Source organism: Mustela nigripes, chromosome 1 (genome assembly GCF_022355385.1).
Source record: "Mustela nigripes isolate SB6536 chromosome 1, MUSNIG.SB6536, whole genome shotgun sequence".
NCBI lineage: Eukaryota > Metazoa > Chordata > Mammalia > Carnivora > Mustelidae > Mustela > Mustela nigripes.
This window is the reverse complement of record NC_081557.1, coordinates 149340907-149360605: the sequence shown is the minus strand read 5'-3', so window position 1 is coordinate 149360605 and position 19699 is coordinate 149340907. Positions and strand designations below refer to the sequence as shown.

Below are 19699 nucleotides of genomic sequence, written 5' to 3'. Positions count from 1 at the left end.
TGGATTATCTACTTGGAAATTCTTAAACTTCACAATTTTAAGAGTCTACATCAAGTTTTCTTAATTTAATGCATGTGCTTCAGAGGGTCGTTGAATTGTTAGAAATCCTATGCAGAATGTAGCATATATTTGGTTTTTTTCTGGATAAAGAGTCTGTGGAGTCATCACATTTTTAAAAGATGGCTCCACAAAAGTTTATGAACTAGTGGATATATAATTAATAAATCGCCTGGGTTTGGAAGGTTAAATTCTTAGAGATTTGATAATTTATATCCTTCACTTGGCGTTATGGCTAAGAAATTTTTATTATTGAGAGTTTAGCACATAGAAATCCTTTTTCATGAATTCATGAACCCTTAGGAAAATGTTAACCCCATTTTACAGGTGAAAAAATAGATATTTAGAGATGCTTGTCAAAAGTCACATAGCCACTGGTAGGCCAACTCTTCAAACTAGGCTGTCTAAGGTCAGAGCCAGCACCATTAGCAAGAAGGCTACACTAAGCTTTGAATCAGTGATAACATTCGCTTGATGTTAAAATGAGTAATTTATGTTTTGTTAAAAGTGGATCTGAGATTATCATGACATACTATATCATGGAATTTTAGAGCCACTGACTCCCAAGTAGGAAGAGATCTTAGCGATGTTGACATCTCTTAATACTAAAGTGAAATCACACCCAAAGTAGGGCCATTTCTGTGGCATCCTTGGACGGATATCCAGCCTCTGATTTTCATTCCTATGTCATTACAAGTTCACTTCTTTTTTCAACATTTTAAATCTTTTCCTGTTTATGTAAGTTAAAATCTGCCTTCCTGACATTTCTGCTAAGTTCCAGTTCTCCTTTTGTATGTATGATGCATTTATAATCCATAAAGACATTAAGAGATAAATGACTGCTATTCTAATTTTTGTCATCAGATTTAATGAAGTATAATTTACATGCAGTAAAAGTTTTCACAAATGTATACAATTGGATAATCACCACAGTGAAGATACAAAACATTTCCTTCACACCAAAAGGTTCTCTCCCCCTGCCCCCAGCCCTTGGCAACTATTAATCAAATTCATGCCCCTATACTTTTTTCTAGAATATCATGTAAATGAAATCCTACAGTATGTAGTCTTTTATGTCTTCTTTCCCTTAGCATAATGATTTTGCTATTCATTAAGTTGTTGCATGTATCAGTGGTTTGTAATTTTTTTTTTTAAGATTTTATTTGACAGATCTCAAGTAGCTAGAGAGGCAGGAAGAGAGAGGGGGAAGCAGGCTCCCTGCTGAGCAGAGAGCCCGATGCGGGGTGGGGGGTGGGGTGTGTGTGGGTTTGTGTGTGTGTGTGTGTGTGTGCGCGCGCGCGCGCGCACTCGTTCCTGGCCCCAGTTTCAGGACTCTAAGATTATGACCTGAGCCGAAGGCAGAGGCTTAACCCACTGAGCCACCCAGGTGTCCCTGCATCAGTGGCATGTGTATCAGTGGTATATATGTGTCAGTGGTATCAGCATGCATCAGTGGTATGCTGACAAATGTAATGACATGCTCTCCAAAGGAAAAAAAAACCCTGATTTGTAGTATTTACTAGTTATTGCAGCATCAATACTATTATCTTGGCCTATATTAAGGTATCTTGAGTCATGCCTAGTTTGGGTCAGTTATGAATGTAGCTGCTATAAACAATGTGAGGAACAAACGTTTTCAGTTTTCTTGAGTTTGTACCTAGCAGTGGGATTATGTGGTCCTAGAAGAAGTATGTATTTGTCATTTGCAGTAACTCTATATTGAATCGCCAAACTTTTCCAAAATGACTACTATCTTGCGTTCCTCCAAGCAGTGTTAAGAGAATTTCTGTTGTTCTGCATCCTTGTCAGTACTTATTATTGTCAGTTATTAAGCTTTTAGCCATTATTATGCATGTAGTGGTCCTTTAACATTTTCTACTTTTTTTAAAAAAAGATTTTATTTATTTATTTGACAGATCACAAGTAGGCAGAGAGGCAGGCAGAGAGAGAAGGAAGCCGACTCCCGCTGAGCAGAGAGCCTGATGTGGGGCTTGATCCCAGGACCCTTTCATGTTATTAGAATTGCTTTTTTGAGAGGAGTCATTAGAGAATTCTAAAACTCAGCTGTTGACATTTTTAAAACGTGCCTCAGAAAAAGCTACGTAAAGCTTTGTTTTTTCATAAAAATTCAGAATTTACCCAGGGCCTGAAAAAAAAAAAAATTCAGAATTTAGAAAACCTCAAGTTAGGAAGCATTTCTTCAACTTTTGCTTGGACTTAAGAGAGAGAGACTGAAATAATTCAGTCTTGTAGACTTTGAACTTATGCAGTAATTTGTAAGAAGTGTTAATAAATAAATGATTGTAGCCTTACTTCTAGAAAAATTAGAAAACTAGAAGGCTAATTTTCCTGTATATTTTTGATTTAAGTATATTTGGGGTTCTTTTTTACTGTTAAGTCTGTCAAGTTTTATTTTTTATATACTAATGTATAGGCATTAATGCCATCTAGAGTGCTGATTTTATTCTGGAAGATAAAATGGTTTTTAGTTTTTCCATTTGGAGTGACAACACATTTGTAGGTTAATCATTTAAAAATAATTAAAAAGTGGTGCATTTTTTTATACTTGAGCATACATTCTTAACTATCACTTGTTTATTTTACCAGTCCAAACCTTACTTACTTAGCTCTAGATTCATATATCCAACTGCTAGTTAAGACATATGCGACTGAGATGTTCCATAGGTACATCAGCCTCAACCTGCCCAAGCCTTAACTCATAATCTTTTCCACCCTCCTCCTGTCTTCTTAGTTTGAGGAAATACCGTTTGCATCTAGTGTGTCGCTAGGTAGACACCTGGCTCTCATCTTCCATTCCTTTTTCTTCCTCAGTTTCCACTTCCTGTCAAGTTGCTTTTATCTCCTAAGTATTTCTCCTCTACCTTTTCCTCCTCAGAGGCCTTTCTTTATTCTGGCCTGTATTTCTCTGTTGAAATATTACAGTGCTCTTCTGTACATGCTTTCCTTAGCTGTAGTCTCCCCTCTGTTCACCAATTTCTCTCACACCCTTTCCGGAACAAATACCCTTTTCTTTTCTAATTTTGAAAAATACACAGTTGTGATCTTTTCAATATGCATTTTTTTCCTCTTTAAAATCTTTTAATAGGTCCTAAGTTATCAAAGAGCCAGTAAAGCATGGGGTTCTAGTCTGTACAAAGCTCTTTGTGACCTGGCTCTAGCTTTTCTGGTCTCATCTCTGACAGCCATTCATTTAAAAAAAGATTTTGGGGCACCTGGGTGGCTCATTCAGTTAAGCGTCTGCCTTTGGCTTGGGTCGTGATCCCAGGGTCCTAGGGGCTCAGCAGGGAGTCTGCTTCTCCATCTGCTCCTCCCCTCTGGTGCTCTCTCTTTCTTTTAAATAAAGAAATCAAAAATAAATAAATAAATAAAAATCTTAAGAAAGATTTGAGGGTCTGCTCTTTGCTCTACAGAGTGCTAGGTGAGAGAGTTTTATGAAGGAGATTAAATTCTAGAGGGGGACAGATGACAAGTGTATACTATTATCAGTTGGTAATAAGTGCCTTGAGCAACATAATGCTGGGTCAGGAGGTAGGGAACAGTAGATTGCTGGTGTGGGTGCTGGTGCCGTTTATAGAGGGCTGTATGAGAAGGCCTCTGTTTCTGTGACATCTGAGCAGAGACTTGAAATTTTCTCTGGATTGAGAGTTTTAGATTTGCCAGCAGAGCAGGTGCTGATGTTTAGAGAACAGGAAGGGGTTGGCTGGAGGCAGGTCAGAGGTGGGGTCAGGCCTGTGGCGGTGCCTTGCAGACCCAGGAGGCCAGTGAGAGGACTTTGACTTCTGAGCTCAGGGAATTTGAGCCTAAAGTGGGTCCTCTCCATGGACTGAGGTGCATTCCTGTCTCCAACTTGAGGTTTCTGAAGTACGCCACCTCTCCTACCTTAAGACTTTACTTCTTCTGGGAATGGTGCTGAATTGCCCCTCCCCTGTGTTCCTTAGCATTGTCATACCCGTACTTAATAGCTGCATTGTTTGTCTTCTCTCCTAGGCTGAGGTCCTAGATTTTTTTTTAAAACCTCCAAATTTGTATTTCATTGAATTAATGTCTGTCAGATTTTAGAATTGCTGAAAATGGAGTAATTATTGCAAACTGAGTAAGAGATACTCAACAGTACTGCGTAGTGACTGCTACCTCATGTGAATGTGGATTCTGTTTTGCTGATCACTGTGCATTTAGTGCCCAAGCAGTGAGCCGTGCATAATAAGTGTTCAGTAAATACTTGGTGAATGATCACGTGGACATCTATGTGCCAGCCTCTGCTTGCTCTTTAATTCCATTTCCCTGAAACCCACAGGCAAGCTTCCCCCAAATCTCTGAACATCTTTTCCTGCTGCCTTATCCTTTCTGTAATCACAAGCTCAAGAAATGCCAATACTTTGGAAATTCTTTCATTCATTCATTATAAATGAATGTAAATGTAACAAACGTAGACGATCTCTAGGCTAAATAGATGGGGGTTATTGCACAATTTGTGGCTTATTTGTACTTCAGTTTTCCTTTCTTTGGTGGGAATTTTTTTTTTTAGGATTTTATTTATTTATTTGAGAGAGAGAGGGCATCAGAATGGGGAGGGTCAGAGGGAGAAGCAGACTCCCTGCTGATCAGGGAGCCGGATGCTGGACTCCATCCTGGGACTCCAGGAACATGACCTGGGCCGAAGGCAGTTGCTTAACCAACTGAGCCACCCAAGTACCCCTGGTGGGAATTTTTTTGAGGTTATTTTATTACTGAGCCCTTGAATCTTTAATAAAGAAGACACTGATAGGTCTAGAATATCCTTTCTATAAACAACTCAAGCAGGAGCAGACTGTGAAACGTCTAGTACCAGAAATAAAATCCACAATATTTCTTAGCATGTTTCATTTGGTTGAACAAACAATTAGAGTTGGTTTATTTACCTCACTATGATGGTGCAGGCCCGTGGGCTTTTTGTGCTCAGCACTGAGTCTGTAGAAGTGGCTGCTCCAGCAGGGATTCTTCAGCTCCACAACATCTAGGTATCCTCTCAAGCCTGGAAACCTTACCAGTAACTCTTGAGTCTCTCAGTCCTTACACCTCCAGCTTCTGCCATCCCTTCTGACTATGCCATAATACTTGCATGTCTTTGTTTGGGTTTTGTTTTTTTAATATTTTATTTCTTTGTTAGAGAGAGCAAGAGAGAGAGAAGGAGCAGAAGGAGGGGTAGAGGGAGAGGTGGATTTCCTGGGAGCAGGTAGCCAGACGTGGGGCTCTATCCTGGGCCTCTGGGATCATGACCTGAGCTGAAAGCAGACATTTAACTAACTCAGCCACCCAGGCACCCCATGCCTGCATGTCTTTGGGCCTACAGGGAAAGACATTGGGAGACCCTAATTATTGTATTTGCTGTAAGATGAGGCAAAGGATTTAATTTCTTAATTTTATTTTATTTATTTATTTGCCAGAGAGCACGCAGAGCGAGAGAAAGAGAGAGAGCACATGCAGGAGCATAACCAGGGTGAGCTGCAGGCAGAGGGAGAAGCAGGCTCCCACTTAGCAAGAAGCCTGATGTAGGACTTGATCCCAGGACACTGGGATTATGACCTGAGCCAAAGGCAGGTGCTTGACTGACTGAGACACCCAGGCATCCCGAGGCAAAGCATTTAAAGTAACATATGTTGGTGATAGGAGTTTTCTTCCATTTCTGTTTAACTAAAAATCATCGTGTGCAGTAGGCTGTCTTATGTATAATCATAAATACTGGATTATTGATCTTTAATAGTGTTGCAGTCTATTTTGATAGGCCCGTTAGTTTTTTTAGTATATGAAATACTTGGTATATCTTAGTCTGCTTAATGTAGGTACTGTTTTTATTTTGACCAACAAAATGGTAATTTTGCTATGTGCTGAATGTGTTGCTTTGGGTTTGAGTTTTTGTTGTTGCCATTTTAATGGTTATGTGTGAGTAGGGCCTTCATTTTATGTCTCTAATAGAGTGGTCTTACTATTAAATATATACGTTGGTTTTCTTATGTCAAGGACAATTGTTAGTGACTTAGGTCTAAGTTTTCTCCCACAAATTAAAATAAAAGAAAATTGTCACCAGCTTCTATGTAGTATGGTATATTAGTGTATGACTTGGGACAATAGTAATGCGTTTAGTTATTTTGAGTACAGTGTATCATTGTGCTGTTCCACGGAAGAGCACCATGGTGGTCAGGTGCTGTGGGACCCAGGCATGCATGAGACTTGTGGGTGTGCCCTTTTTGTTTGTTATGCTGACCCAATAACAGACACTGTTAGGCCTTAGGAAAACAGAATCTTAGGTGGTAATGTCATTATCCATTTCGGTGAAGTTACAAGCTTAGATTAGTAACTGTGAAGCTATAGTGGGTTTAAAGTATGGTACTTGTATCGTGGAGTCTAGAAGACTACTGGGTGAGATTTTTTTTTTTTCCTAATAAACTAATTACAGTTATTTGATTCTTTTGTGTATGGCCTAATCCCTTTAAAGTATTCTTTATTACTACTTACGAAAGATAAGTGTCTATTTATAACGGCACTTCAGAGTCCCAGAAATTAAGGGATTTCAATTCTTGTACTGCCTCTGCCACTACAGAGCTGTGTTACTTAGGGCCTGTGACCTGTCCTGTGTGGTCCCTGGTTCTTCATCTGTTGGCAGTCCTTTCCACTGCAGGTCCCTCAGATAATGGTGATAGTTGAGTTCTGACACGAGTTCTGTTTGCTTTCCTGAGTCCTTAAGTCCTTGCTGCCTATGTTGTGGTAGGGATCCTGTAACAGGGTACTCTCTGACCCAAGTAAAAGGTGTGTCATCAACACTTAATGAATTTGCTCTTTAAAAAAAAAAAAAAAAGTTTATTTAAATAGATACATGCTGAGGTGCCTGGGTGGCTCAGTGGGTTAAAGCCTCTGCCTTTGGCTCAGGTCATGACCCCAGAGTCCTGGGATTAAGCCCCACATTGGGCTCTCTGCTCCTTGGGGAGCCTGCTTCCTTCTCTCGCTCTCTGCCTGCCTCTCTGCCTACTTGTGATCTCTGTCAAATAAATAAATTAAAATCTTTAATAGAAATAAAAAATAAATAGATACATGCTGCAGGGAGGGGTAGAGGGAGAGTCTCAAGCAGACTGTGCTGAGTGCAGTGCCTATGCAGGGCTTGATCCCACAACCCCGAGATTATGACCTGAGGCAAAACCAAGAGTCCAACACTTAACCACCTGCACCACTGAGATACCCCAAATTTGCTGCATTTTAAAATCCTAGTTTCAGCTTCCTCTTCCTGTATGTTTCTTCTTAGCTCATTTCCCTCTTCTCCAGCCAATATGAACTTAAAGAGGGCAATTAATTTAATATTAGCCTAAGAAAAGTAAGCATCTGATTTTGTAACATCGTTGAGATTGTATTTATTGTAGTATAGTTGACATAGTGTTGTACTTAGCCATTACTTGATATTAAACCCTCATGCCAAAATTATGTTGGCAGGGGGATGACTGATTTGTTTATATCTGCATAGAACCTTGTAGGTTTATTGCCTTGCTCTAAGTAAAGCATCCACACACATAAATTTTACTTTATAATTTAGGAGGTGATTAATTATTGTATATAGGACTCCACACTTTATGTGTCACCCTTACGCAGGGCCCATGCTAATCTTCTCTGTATCGTTCTAATTTTATTATGTGTGCTTCTGAAGCAAGCAATAGAACTCAACACTTGAAGAAGAATCCCACAAATGGAGTACCTGACTAGCTCAGTCAGTGGAGCATGTGGCTCTTGATCTTGATCTTGGAGTTGTGAGTTCAAGTCTCAAGTTGGGTGTAGAGATTAATTAAATAAAATATAATCTTTAAAAAAATCCCACAAGTATTGTCTCAAAATATTCAGATCTCAGTACGTTTTAAGTGTTTGAATTTAGAAAAGCAATTTATATATTTGTTTTAAATTTTCTAACATTTATTCAAATTGCATCACCTTACATATATATGTGTATGTATGTGTGTGTATGTGTCTATGTGTCTATATATATTATATATATATTTTAAATTTTTTAAAAAAGATTTTATTTGTCAGAGAGAGAGAGAGAGAGCTCAAGCACAAGCAGAGGGAGAAGCAGGGAGCAAGGAGCCTGATGGGGGACTCAGTCCCAGGACCCTGGGATCATGACCTGAGCCAAAGGCAGATGCTTAACTGACTGAGCAACACAGGCATCCCTGTATTTTAATTTTGAAATAATTATAAATGTATAGGAAGTTGAAGAAATTGTAGAATCCATGTACTCTTCACCCATCACCCTTTACCCAGTGGTAACATTTTACATGACTGTAGTATAATACTGATCTGTTTGTATTTTACTGCTAAAAGAACAATTACCTTGCTCATTTTGAAAAATCTTGACTAACACAAGAATGTTGATATTTTTGTTCCCTTCAGGAGGAAGAGGTTAGTTGTACCAATTTAGATTCTATGCTTATTTCTATAGGTACCAGACAAAGAGGTACATTTCCTCCGTGCATGTGCTGTAAAATGGGTGACGAGTAACTAGGCAAGTGGCTGATTTTTTTTCACTGGGAAGTTCATTCACAGCCCTGGATATGGTCATGTAAAATTTCAGTTACATGGCATTCTTCTTAATCGGCTTTCCTGGACTTCTTTATTTAATCACTAGTATATTTGCTTACTGGGAACTTTCATTCTTAACTTGTAACAGAATATAAAGAAAGAAATATTGGACAGTTAGTCAAGAGATATTAAGTACCCTCTATTACTGTACTGAATATAAAGGAGGTTGTGGAAAAGCAGAAGGCGTATTTATAGTGTAGATGAATAAACAGCTGTAGAACATTACCACATATTGTATAATGTATTTCAGCAAGTTTTATTCTCTAAACATGTACACATAGGGATATAATTGGCCTGCAGTAAGCATTTGTTGAGTGAATGAATGTACTTAGGTAATAAGCATGTTGTCACAAAATTATGTAAGTCTTAAGAAAATAAATGTTTACTGTCACTCTTAGGAGTTCTAAAACTATTCATTATCGACTGAAAGAATGATAATACATGTTTTATTATGTTTCTTTATTCTCTTCACCCTAGAGAGCCTTTGGTAAATTCATAATCAGTTTTCCTTGATAAAAGCCTGGGTCTCTGTGATTCTAAAACCAAAGCATTTTCCCCGTGGAATGTTGCTCATTAAAACACAGTATTAGGTGATGAATGCCATATTTAAGTAAATAAGCATGAAATAAAAATAAACTCCCTATCAGTTATTTTTAGAAAAATCATCGTGTATTGATTCCCTAATTTATTTAGCTTGACTTATTTCTGTAATGTCTAGTAACTATATTATGTCAAGTGTAAGGGATTGAAACCTGGTTCTTACTTCTCAAAATGATGATAAACTGTAAATAAACTCTCAAAGATGCTAAAAATGTATATTAAATATTTTATAATTTCTTCCCTAAATATTTAATAAATGTTTTATAGCATGCTGTGCTTGGTGCTGTGGAGCTATAAGGATGTCTAAGATGTGGATAGTTCTCTCAATACCTCTGTAATACCGTGAAGATAAGATAGACTTATAAGTAAATGAATAGTTTGCGATTATTCTGTGAGGTACAGAAGTTCTATGGCTGCTTAGTAAGTAGAAAGATTACTTTTTGTTGAGATGATTAGGGGAACCTTAAGATGATGTTTGATCTGAGTATCAGGGAGAGTGATAGAATTTCCTTAGTGAAAACTGAAATTTACTTATGTCAAAATCATAGAAAATTATAAAATCAATTGATTTTACTGTCAGTCAAGTGCGTTTTCTTGGAAAAAAACTGTGATTTTAGTATTTAAAGAATGAAGATAAGGATTAGGAATAAAGTAAAACATTTAGGAAAACAAAAACTATTTTTAACATGAAAACCTTACTTTTGCTACTGAAGCATTTTGCAGTTAGGTTACCCTGAAAAGTATACTAAATTACGATTTTCCTAGCCTGTATTCTTTTTAAAGTAATTTGATCTGTCAGATTGTCAGATTAATGACCAGTGTGCTTTATTTATTTCATCTTAGTTTGATAACTCCAGAAATAGGTGAGTTATCTCTTTGGTGAAAATGAAAACTGTTTTATTACTGTTCTGTTATTTCTGGATTTCCAGTGTTTAGAGTATTTCTATTTTCTCTGAGTGAAATAGCATTGAAAAAATTATCTTGATCGGGTACTTGGGTAGCTCAGTTGGTTGAACATCTCACTCTTGATTTTGGCTCAGGTAATGATCTCAGGGTTGTGGGATTGAGCCCCACAACTGGCTTTACACTCAGTTGGCTTGAGATTCTTTCTCTCCCTCCGCCCCTCCCCCACAAACAAACAAACAAACAAACATAAATAAAATCTTAAAAAAATTATCTTGAAATTGTGAAGCTATTGCTGAGAGGTAGCTCTTGGTGACAGCTTAAGGAAGAGGCTAGAGGAAGAAGGAAAAGGACAGTGTGTGTGACTGGCGACACCGTAGGGGAGTTCTCTGTAGAAGGGAATTGTTTTACCATAGGTCATTCAGTGTAGCTGATGCCATGCTGGACCTAGTTAGACCTGAGCCTTTCTGAAAGCTGGTTTCTTGGTCAAAACTATATAAAGAGAAGAAAAAACCCAAAAAACTTCTATGAAGAGCAGAAAATCTTTTGAATTTGCTTTAGTTATATAATATTAGTGGAGAATGGAGTCAACACGTTCGTTTGTGTTCCCCACCTCCTTTTCCACAGAGACCTAGATTTAAATCTGAGTCACCAGAGTAAATAGGTTTCAGCGATTCCCATCTTGTGTTAGGTTGCATAACCTAACCAACCACATGGGTTGGCATAGGTGTTTCTACTTTCCGGAGGGTGTGGGGAAGCTGGATAGGACGTGGCAGCTGCTGAAAAGCATGGAGGCTACCATTACTATGGGACATGTACTTGTGTTTAGGGGCCCAACAGGAGAAGGATGTCGTGAATAGCCTTTCTGAGGTGACGATATTTAATGCTAGTGATCTGTAGGCAAAGCTTGGAGAAGAGTATTGTATCTTTCTTAGAAAGTGTATTCTTTTTCTTTATGGATTTACATGCACTTTGAATGTTCTCGCCTGACTAATACATTCATCATAAATGAGCCATTTTTTGACTGTTGCTTGCCAGTGTTGAAAGATCTTTAAAAAGATACTCACATTCTGGCCTTTTTTCTTACTCTGCTTGTTGATACCTACTTTAAGTGTAGATTTTAATAGTTACTTGACATATCCTGATGTCAGTCCAGTCAAGATTGTTTAGCAAGTGCTATTTTAATGCAAGAAGACCAGTTGCATTCCAGTATCTGATTGTTGTTTTGGTGTTATTATTTAATACCTAGCATGCTTATATCTATTAGTCACATCTGTGTGTGCTTTTTTCAGTTTTATTAAAGCTTAGAAATGCTTATATAGCATGCTACTTTTGGCATTTTGAAAATTTTTTCTCATATCCTTCTGAATAGCAGAGATAAGTACTATACACAAAGTTTTGAGTTTTGTCTCATTTCATCATCTGTTATCATTAAAGGGTCAATAAAATAGTCCTATTTTCACAAAAAAATTTTTTAAGATGGCAAAGTGACTACCTTAGTAAAGAATCCTCTGACTTATTGGAGTTATAGGTAAAACTAAATTGCATTCTTATTTTCCTATCACATAATCTGTTTTTTTTTCATGAGAATTCAACTCACTGTGTCTGCAAAGAGCAATTTAGAAGATACACTAGCCAGTAACTCATTCACAGATGCCTGTAATAAAGTGGGTTTTTAAAAGATAAATATTAAGCATAGTGTTACACTGAGGAAAGGGTTATAGGAATATAAAATTGGAATAAAGGAAAATAATTGCCTGGTGAAAGGGTAAGAGCCAATGAAATTAATACATGGTGTGGGATGCATTTTGTCTTATGCTTACTGATGTCAGTAGGAAGTTTGTTTTTGGGAAAGGACTTGGAACTCACATCACATTTGGTTTTGTTAGAGTAAGGTCCTTCCTGGAAATTGTCTATCTTGTGACTGTATTGTATCTAAGCTGAGTACATTTGCTACTCCTCAACTAGCCATCTGAATCCTTGATTTTTTTTTTTTTTCATTCAGCAAGAGTTTATTAACTGTCTACTTTCTGTGGTGAAAATGTTAAGATAATAAAATATTATTTCTCTTTTCAGAGAGCTAGTGAACTACTCTAGCATAACAGATAATTATTAAATATTGTGGTAACAACATGTGTGTTGAGGTTTCATCGGCTTTCCTCCCTGGCCACAGTATTTGGGGGTTCCTTTTTTATTCATTGCACTTGTTCTTCTGGTAGCTCTCTTGGCTTATAGCTTCCTGTGGCTCTCCTGCCTGAGGGGCCTCAGGCAAGTACACACAACCTTTTCCTTGAATCTTGGGCTACTTTGCAGTTTTCCCGTATATCTGATTAGTGGCTTGATCTTTAGTTAGGAATCAAGGTAGAGAAAGCCAGAGAAGGGAACAACTTTAATGAAGATGTAGTATTCAGGTATTCAATGAAGATGAAGTATAATGAAGGCAGAGAAAGTGATGGGAATCCCATTTTGGATACTAAATGGGATTAGAAGTTTAAGTATTCAGCATTGATCAAAAGAGATATTAATTGAGGTGCCTGGATGGCTCAGTTGGTAAAGCTTGCAACTCTTGATCTTGGGGTTGTAAGTTTAGACTCACTTTGGGTGGAGAGAGTACTTAAAGATAAATAAAATCTTAAAAAAAAAAAGATACTAATTTATGTGACTAGAAATGTATACTGTTTTACTGCTCTCATTTCCTTATCAGTTTTGTGTCAAATTATTGCTAGAACTCTTAGGACTGAAATGGTCATTTCTGTATGCTATAATAGAGTATATTTATAAAATGTAATGTAGTTTTTGTCTTTTTCTCTACTTTTAAAATTATAATCTAGTAATTAAAAAATTGGGGGGGCATGTAAATGTCTGGAAATGATATTATGTTATTTTAATATTACTGTACTACCAAGTTGACAATCCATATCATTTAGAAAATATTCTTTTCTTTCATTTATCTGTTTAATTGCTTTGTTTCTAAATTCTTTGAGTTTGCTTACTTGTACCATATCTCAAAATATGATGGAGTTTTGTTGTATTTATGATGATAAAGCATGGCCAAGTTTTAGACTAGGGCAGAGGTTACTGTTAGGACAGAGAAGAAGGGGTCCACAGTTAGTAGTGCTGGATGTTAAAGCTGGGCTTGTCAAAACTACAGGTGTGGAGAAAAGGTCTCTTTAGTAAGCCATGTCAGGAGAGGAACAGCCAGAGAGCAAACCTTTTGTTACTGCGAATTCGAGGTGAAGAAGCGCATGGAATCTTGGAGAAAGAAAGTGTGAGAGTGTGTGTGTGTGTGTGTGTGTGTGTGTGAATGAATAAAATACCTACAGGTACACATATATGAGTGGCTGTTAGAGAATTCTGTTTGTGGGTAGTGGGCTCTAGATCATGGCCTGATTTCTGTCCTTGGGATTGGAACTGGGGTATAAGGGTTGGGTGAATTAGTGTTAATGACAACTTGATCTAGAGTTGAAGGCTAGGGATGAAACTGCTTATACCTCTCCTGACACAAGTACATGTGATCTAGATTTAAGTGACAGGAGAAGCAAGGCACGTGGAAAGCAGAATTAGCTTGGGCTTGACACTTTTATACTAAGTATCTTTCAAGGAAAAAATTCATTTCCGTTGTTAATCAGTAATCATTTAGTTTGCTTTATTGGCACTGGTAAGGTATCACGAGTTGCAAAGAACTGCTGATGCCTCGTAGTAAAGTCTTAACAGGGAACAGTTGCTGAAATGAACAAACTGAAGCATTGGAGTAAGTACACTTTCTTGCAAAATAAGAGGATATGAAAAAGCATGGTAGGCATGAGGGTTCTAATGTCATGATTCTGAAGGCAAAAGTACATCATAATAGGAGTTGAGTTCTCGGGCAGGGTAAGAGGAAGCAAGGAAAATGTATGATTATGATAATTTGATGTTAAAATGAGAACTTTCCACACCTTTTTTCACTTCCTAGAAGAAGTCCTGTTAGCATGTTTTGGGTTGCAATCAACTGATAATCATTAGCTTGGGGGGGGGAACAAAAGCCATTTTTGGAACCCATACTGGACATTGAGTGATGAATTGAACAAGTGGGTCCTGAGTAGAAGAAACCAGAGGAGCTCTGGGGATCTCATCAGCAGTTTTTATACCTTCTTCCTCGACCCCTGCCATTAATGTGACTTCACATTGAAGATTTAATCTCTCTGCCTTGCCTTTTCAGTTTTTACATTCTAATAAGAAAGGATAGATTACCCTATTCAGACCAGCTATCTGTCTCCCAAAGCTAGGGGACGGGAATTATGATACATAGTCATAGCTCCAGAGTCTATCTGTATGCTGGTGACCATCCCCAGGAAGGGACCATCAAATAACCTGTTAGGTCAATAGAGTGAAACAGTTATTTTGTATCTCAGCCTTTTGTAGTTTAACCACCTCTTTTCCCTTCTTTTCTCTCGCCTCATTTCTCTCCCCACGTATGTAAATATTGAGATAACCCTGCTATCCCATCTGTTGAGGCAGTGTTTCTAGTGGCTCAATGCAAGCTGAGGTACCATATCCAGAGACAGGGCCATAGGGCCACTGGTTTTGGTGTTATGCTGCCTCTGGTTGCATTGTGATTCTTGATATTTTACAAGGTAAATTTAATTCCTGCTAACTTGACATCTGCATGATTGGGGGAAAGGAAAAGGAGATAAAAAGAAAAGGTGTTTAAAGGGAAAGATGGGCGTACTTATTACACACCGATGACCAGTAAGGAAATCAGTGACGGCTTCAGCCTTTAGTTTTGCGTCAGAGCACACACCCTAATCTGTCTCACTTCAGGTTTCATACCTTTGGGTAGTATCTTGGCTTATCAGAGTTCTGTTCCTAACAAGCTGACCCTCTTTCATTCCTGAAAGAGTCTGGGCCCCTCATAGTTCCAACTGTATGGAATTGGGAGACTCTTCTACTAACTGTAACATGTGCACTGTGGGAACACACTCCAGGAGATCTCCCGGACTTCTTCTCATGGGCTTCCTAGCTCCCAGAATTAGAGTAGCAACCTCACTTCGCCTTGATAGCCAGGGAGAGTCACCCTCAACCAATTCTGTAGCCTCTGTTCTTGGTTCTTGTTTTTCTCCTGTCCTGAGGAAATCGATCTGAACTTGATAAGCTCAGCTTTCAATAGAGTGAAACAGTTATTTTGTTTCCTGGCATAACAACATCTTCCTTGGGTACTAAAACTTTAGATCAGCAGATTTCAGAGTTCTTGAGATAAGAAACAAAACCTTGAGAGCAGAAGAGACATCACTCCACTGTGCTTGTTGGTTCCCTCATCTGTTGTGTTCTGGAGGTGGGAAACAGCATTTATTGTTTGATGGTTCAGAGCCTATTTTCTATCCTGTAGCACTGCAAATTCAGAAGCTCTTAGCTGGGGCAACAGTTGGTATATTAAGATTCAAGAAGCCATTACTTCCTACTAGGGAGATAACAGTGTCTGAGTAAGAGTCTACCTAATCATGAAGCCTTGAGCTTCCACTCATTGCCATTTGAAGTGAATTCTTGGATCAGAGGCCATGTGATTGATTGATTTTTTTTTTTTTTTTTTGAGTAAGATTTTATTTGACAGAAATACTGAGAAAGAGCAGGAGAGCAGGGTGAAGCAGACCCCCTGCTGAGCAGGGAGCCCAGTGCAGGGGTTTTGATCCAGTAGTCTGGATCATGATCTGAGCCAAAGGCAGATACTTAACCAGAGGCAGATGCTTAACCCACTGAGCCACCCAGGCACCCATGTAATTTATATAAACATTCGGTTAATCTTGCATAGTGTTCCTGGCAAGGCAAATTCAGAATCCATGTCTCTTAGAGCAAAGAACCAGCCATCACCATGTTTTAAATGTTTTTATTGAAGTTCCAGTTAACATGCAGTGTAATATTAGTTGCAGGTTTGAAATGTAGTGATTCAGACTTCCGTACAACACCCATTGCTTGTCACAAGTGCACTTCTTCATCCTCATGACCCATTTCCATCCCCACACCCACTGCCATCACCATTTCTGTAATCCAAGGGTCTTGCAGTACTTTACCTGCTAAGAAGTAGAGCCTACAGGGAACTCGGGCAAATGGGTTCTATGGTAGTGGCAGTTGAGGTCAGTCTTAATGAGTCAGGTAATTGATCCCTTGCATAAGTGCTCTTCATACCACCTGGTTGTGGTGGTTTTCATGAACTCACTGAACAAGGACTAGCCTGGCTGCAGGAGGAGTTAGGACCTGATCTCTGACATGGGTCATCTATTCACTGATCATTAAACGGCTTTATATTTTGATTTATTTGCTTTGGCAGTGCCAGGATTCTGGTGAGGAATTTTTTTTTTAAGCTATGGCTCCATTGTGAAGGTTCATTCAAATAGCCATTCCTTAGATCTCCCCATGATTTTTCCTCTGATCTTTTCCTTCAAGGCCATTGATCATGGCACAGAAAAGGGAAGGATTGGAGGCTCTCTAGCCACTTTAGGAAGTGCCTACTACAGAAGTAATACTATATTCTGTAAGTTCTTAAAACTTAATTATATATTCTAAAAGTTTTCAAAAAAATTTTAGTCTTACTTGATTTAGATCTTTTTTCTTTTTGATTTCATGTTTTATAGTTTCCTAGCCATAAAGGCCTCACTTTAAAATTTCTCTTTATTTTTGCTTATAGAATGCTAAAATGTCGTATATCCTATGTTTGTCAAGGCATGTATGTATGCATGTGTATATAGATGTACATATATGTACATCTATACACTTATGTACATGTATATGTACATATGCATCCACACACACACAAATATATATATATATATATATATATATATATATATATATATATATGCTCATTTGAGCATAGGAAGTGTCTTAAAAGTGCATACCAGACTGTTATGATTCTCTTTGGAGCATGGATTGGGGGAAAAGAAAACTAGATATTGTGGTGGAGAGCAACTTTTATTGTTTTACTTCAAAAAATATGTTCTGCTTGACATTTCATATTTTACTGAGCATGCACTTTCATAAATATGAAAAATGCCACCATATGACTTTTCTTATAGTTAAAGTTAGGAGAGAGAATTTCAGAATGATTAAGGACTAATAAGCACTACTTATATATAAAGCTACCTGTGTTGTCAATAAAAACACATGTAGTTTTTAAAAAAAATTATTTGTTTATTTGACAGAGATCACAAGTAGGCAGAGAGGCAGGCAGAGAGAGAGGGAGAAACAGGCTCTCTGCTGAGCAGAGAGCCCGATGTGGGGCTTGATCCCAGGACCCTGAGATCATGACCTGAGCTGAAGGCAGAGGCTTTAGTCCACTGAGCCATCCAGGCACCCCTATGTAGTGGTTTTAAATTTATTTTTAGCCTGTGTATTTGACAATCAGCTGCTTATTGAAAGTCATTGTATAAATTAGTTTTTCATGTATTTACACTAAAGTTGATTTTTTTTTGCTTTTCTCATAAAGTTTTTATTTAAAACTGTAACTAACAAAGAGCACAATATATCCTAATCTGAAATGTCTATACTTCAGAGGTCAAATTGTGAAAAGGAGTTGCAGGAGGGAGGTTTTCAACATATTATTCTCCCTTACAAATTTTAGGTTTCATGTTAGGCATCCAGTAGGGATCCAGTGCCATGAAGGGCTCTAAAGTAGATGTAAGAAGATGTATTTTCCAGTTTTTAGTATGGCGTCCTGATTGTATCATCTTAAGACTCTTCAGTAGTTGATGATGATTTTGTCACGTCCCAAAGAGCAGTCTATTACTATTTTTTTAAAAAGGAACCTATTCCTTTAAGTACATATACATAGAGAAAAGTGAACAAATTGTAAGTAAATAGTCTATAAATGAACATTTAAATATACTATTTTAAAAAATGAAAAGGCTAGCCATAGGCTGGGAAAAATATTTGTGAAACCTATATCTGGCAGAGGATTTGAACCAAAATACTTTAAGAACTGTAATTATTTGATAGTAAGACAAAGAACCCTGTTAAAAAATAGGCAAAGAATTTGCACCAAAGATAAATGAATGGCCAGTACATCCCACATAAAAAGATACAAGTATGTTTAAAGATGCTCAACATCTCTAGTCATCAAGGAAATGCAAATTTAAACCATAGAGTGATACTATTACACACCCACTGGCATGGCTAGGAATAAAGTCGGACAGTGTTAAAATTGGTGAAAAAGTGGAGCAACTAGAATTTTCCTTTCATACATTACTGGTGAAATGGTATTGCCACTTCAGCAATTTCTTATAAAGTTAAACATTTTCTCTATGAACTGTAAATTTCATTCCTAGATATATACAAAGAGAAATGAAAGCGTATCCACAAAAAAAGCTCATGTTCATATCATTATTCAAAAGGGTTCTAATTTAATTTTAGTGAACAACAATATTGAATATCCTTTCATGTGTTTCTTTGCTCTATCTATATCTGTCTTTTTAAGAAGTAGTGATATCTTTAGCTCTTTAAGATTAGGTTGCTTATTGGGACGCCTGGGTGGCTCAGTTGGTTAAGCAGCTGCCTTCGGCTCAGGTCATGATCCCAGCGTCCTGGGATCGAGTCCCGCATCGGGCTCCTTGCTCAGCAGGGAGCCTGCTTCTCCCTCTGCCTACCATTCTGTCCGCCTGTACTCGCTCTCTCTCCCTCTCTCTCTCTGACAAAAAAAAAAAAAAAAAATAAAAAAAAAAAAAAAAAAAAAAAAAAGATTAGGTTGCTTATTTTATTTATTTCTTAAACATAAGAGTGTTTTGTATGTTTTGGATGTAATTGTCTTTTTTGGTATATGTTTTATAAATTCTCCTGGTTTAGGAGTTTTTTTTTAATACTTTTAAATTTTTATGTCATTATTACTTATTTTTTAAGTAAACTCTACTCCAACATGGGGCTTGAGCTAAAAACCCTGAGATCAAGAGTTGTGTGCTCTATCAACTGAGCCAGATAGGCCCCCCAGATTTGTTTCATTTATAAAATTGTCTTTCTGGAATTTAAGAAACAAAACAGAAGACAGGAAAAATAAAACAAGTTGAAATCAGAGAGGGAGGCAAACTATTAAGAGACTCCTTAAAATTTTTATTTTTATAGATTTTTATATATTTATTTGAGATAGTGTGTGAGAGAGAGTTAGCAGGAACTGGGGGCCAGGGCAGAGGGAGAGGGGAGAAGCAAACTTCCCTTTAAGCAGGGAGCCAGATGTGGGCTCTATCCCAGGGCTCTGGGATCACATCCCAGACCAAAGGCAGATGCTCAACCAACTGAGCTGCCCAGGCACCCTGTGAGAGACTCTAAACCATAGGAAACAAACTGAGGGTTGGTGGGGGGGTGGGTAGTGAGGGGATGGAGTAACTGGGAGATGGACATTATGGAGGGCACATGATGTCATGGGCACTGGGTGTTAAAAGACCGATGGATCACTGACCTCTATATCTGAAACTAATAATACACTATATGTTAATTAATTGAATTTTAATGAAAAAAAAATTCTCAGTAGAATTTAGAACTTCAGGAAAAGCAAATATTTGTGGGT

General features: G+C 37.8%; 1 protein-coding gene and 1 non-coding gene across 5 annotated transcripts in view; one reads left to right on the top strand and one right to left on the bottom strand.

Annotated features, from left to right (window-relative positions):
• The window catches only part of WDFY3 (WD repeat and FYVE domain containing 3), a 275707-nt gene that overhangs the window by 1556 nt on the left and 254452 nt on the right, over positions 1–19699 (top strand). The window lies entirely within an intron of this gene.
• Positions 7646–7750, bottom strand: LOC132009416 (U6 spliceosomal RNA). The gene has a single exon (XR_009401911.1). It is a non-coding gene; the product is annotated as a U6 spliceosomal RNA (small nuclear RNA).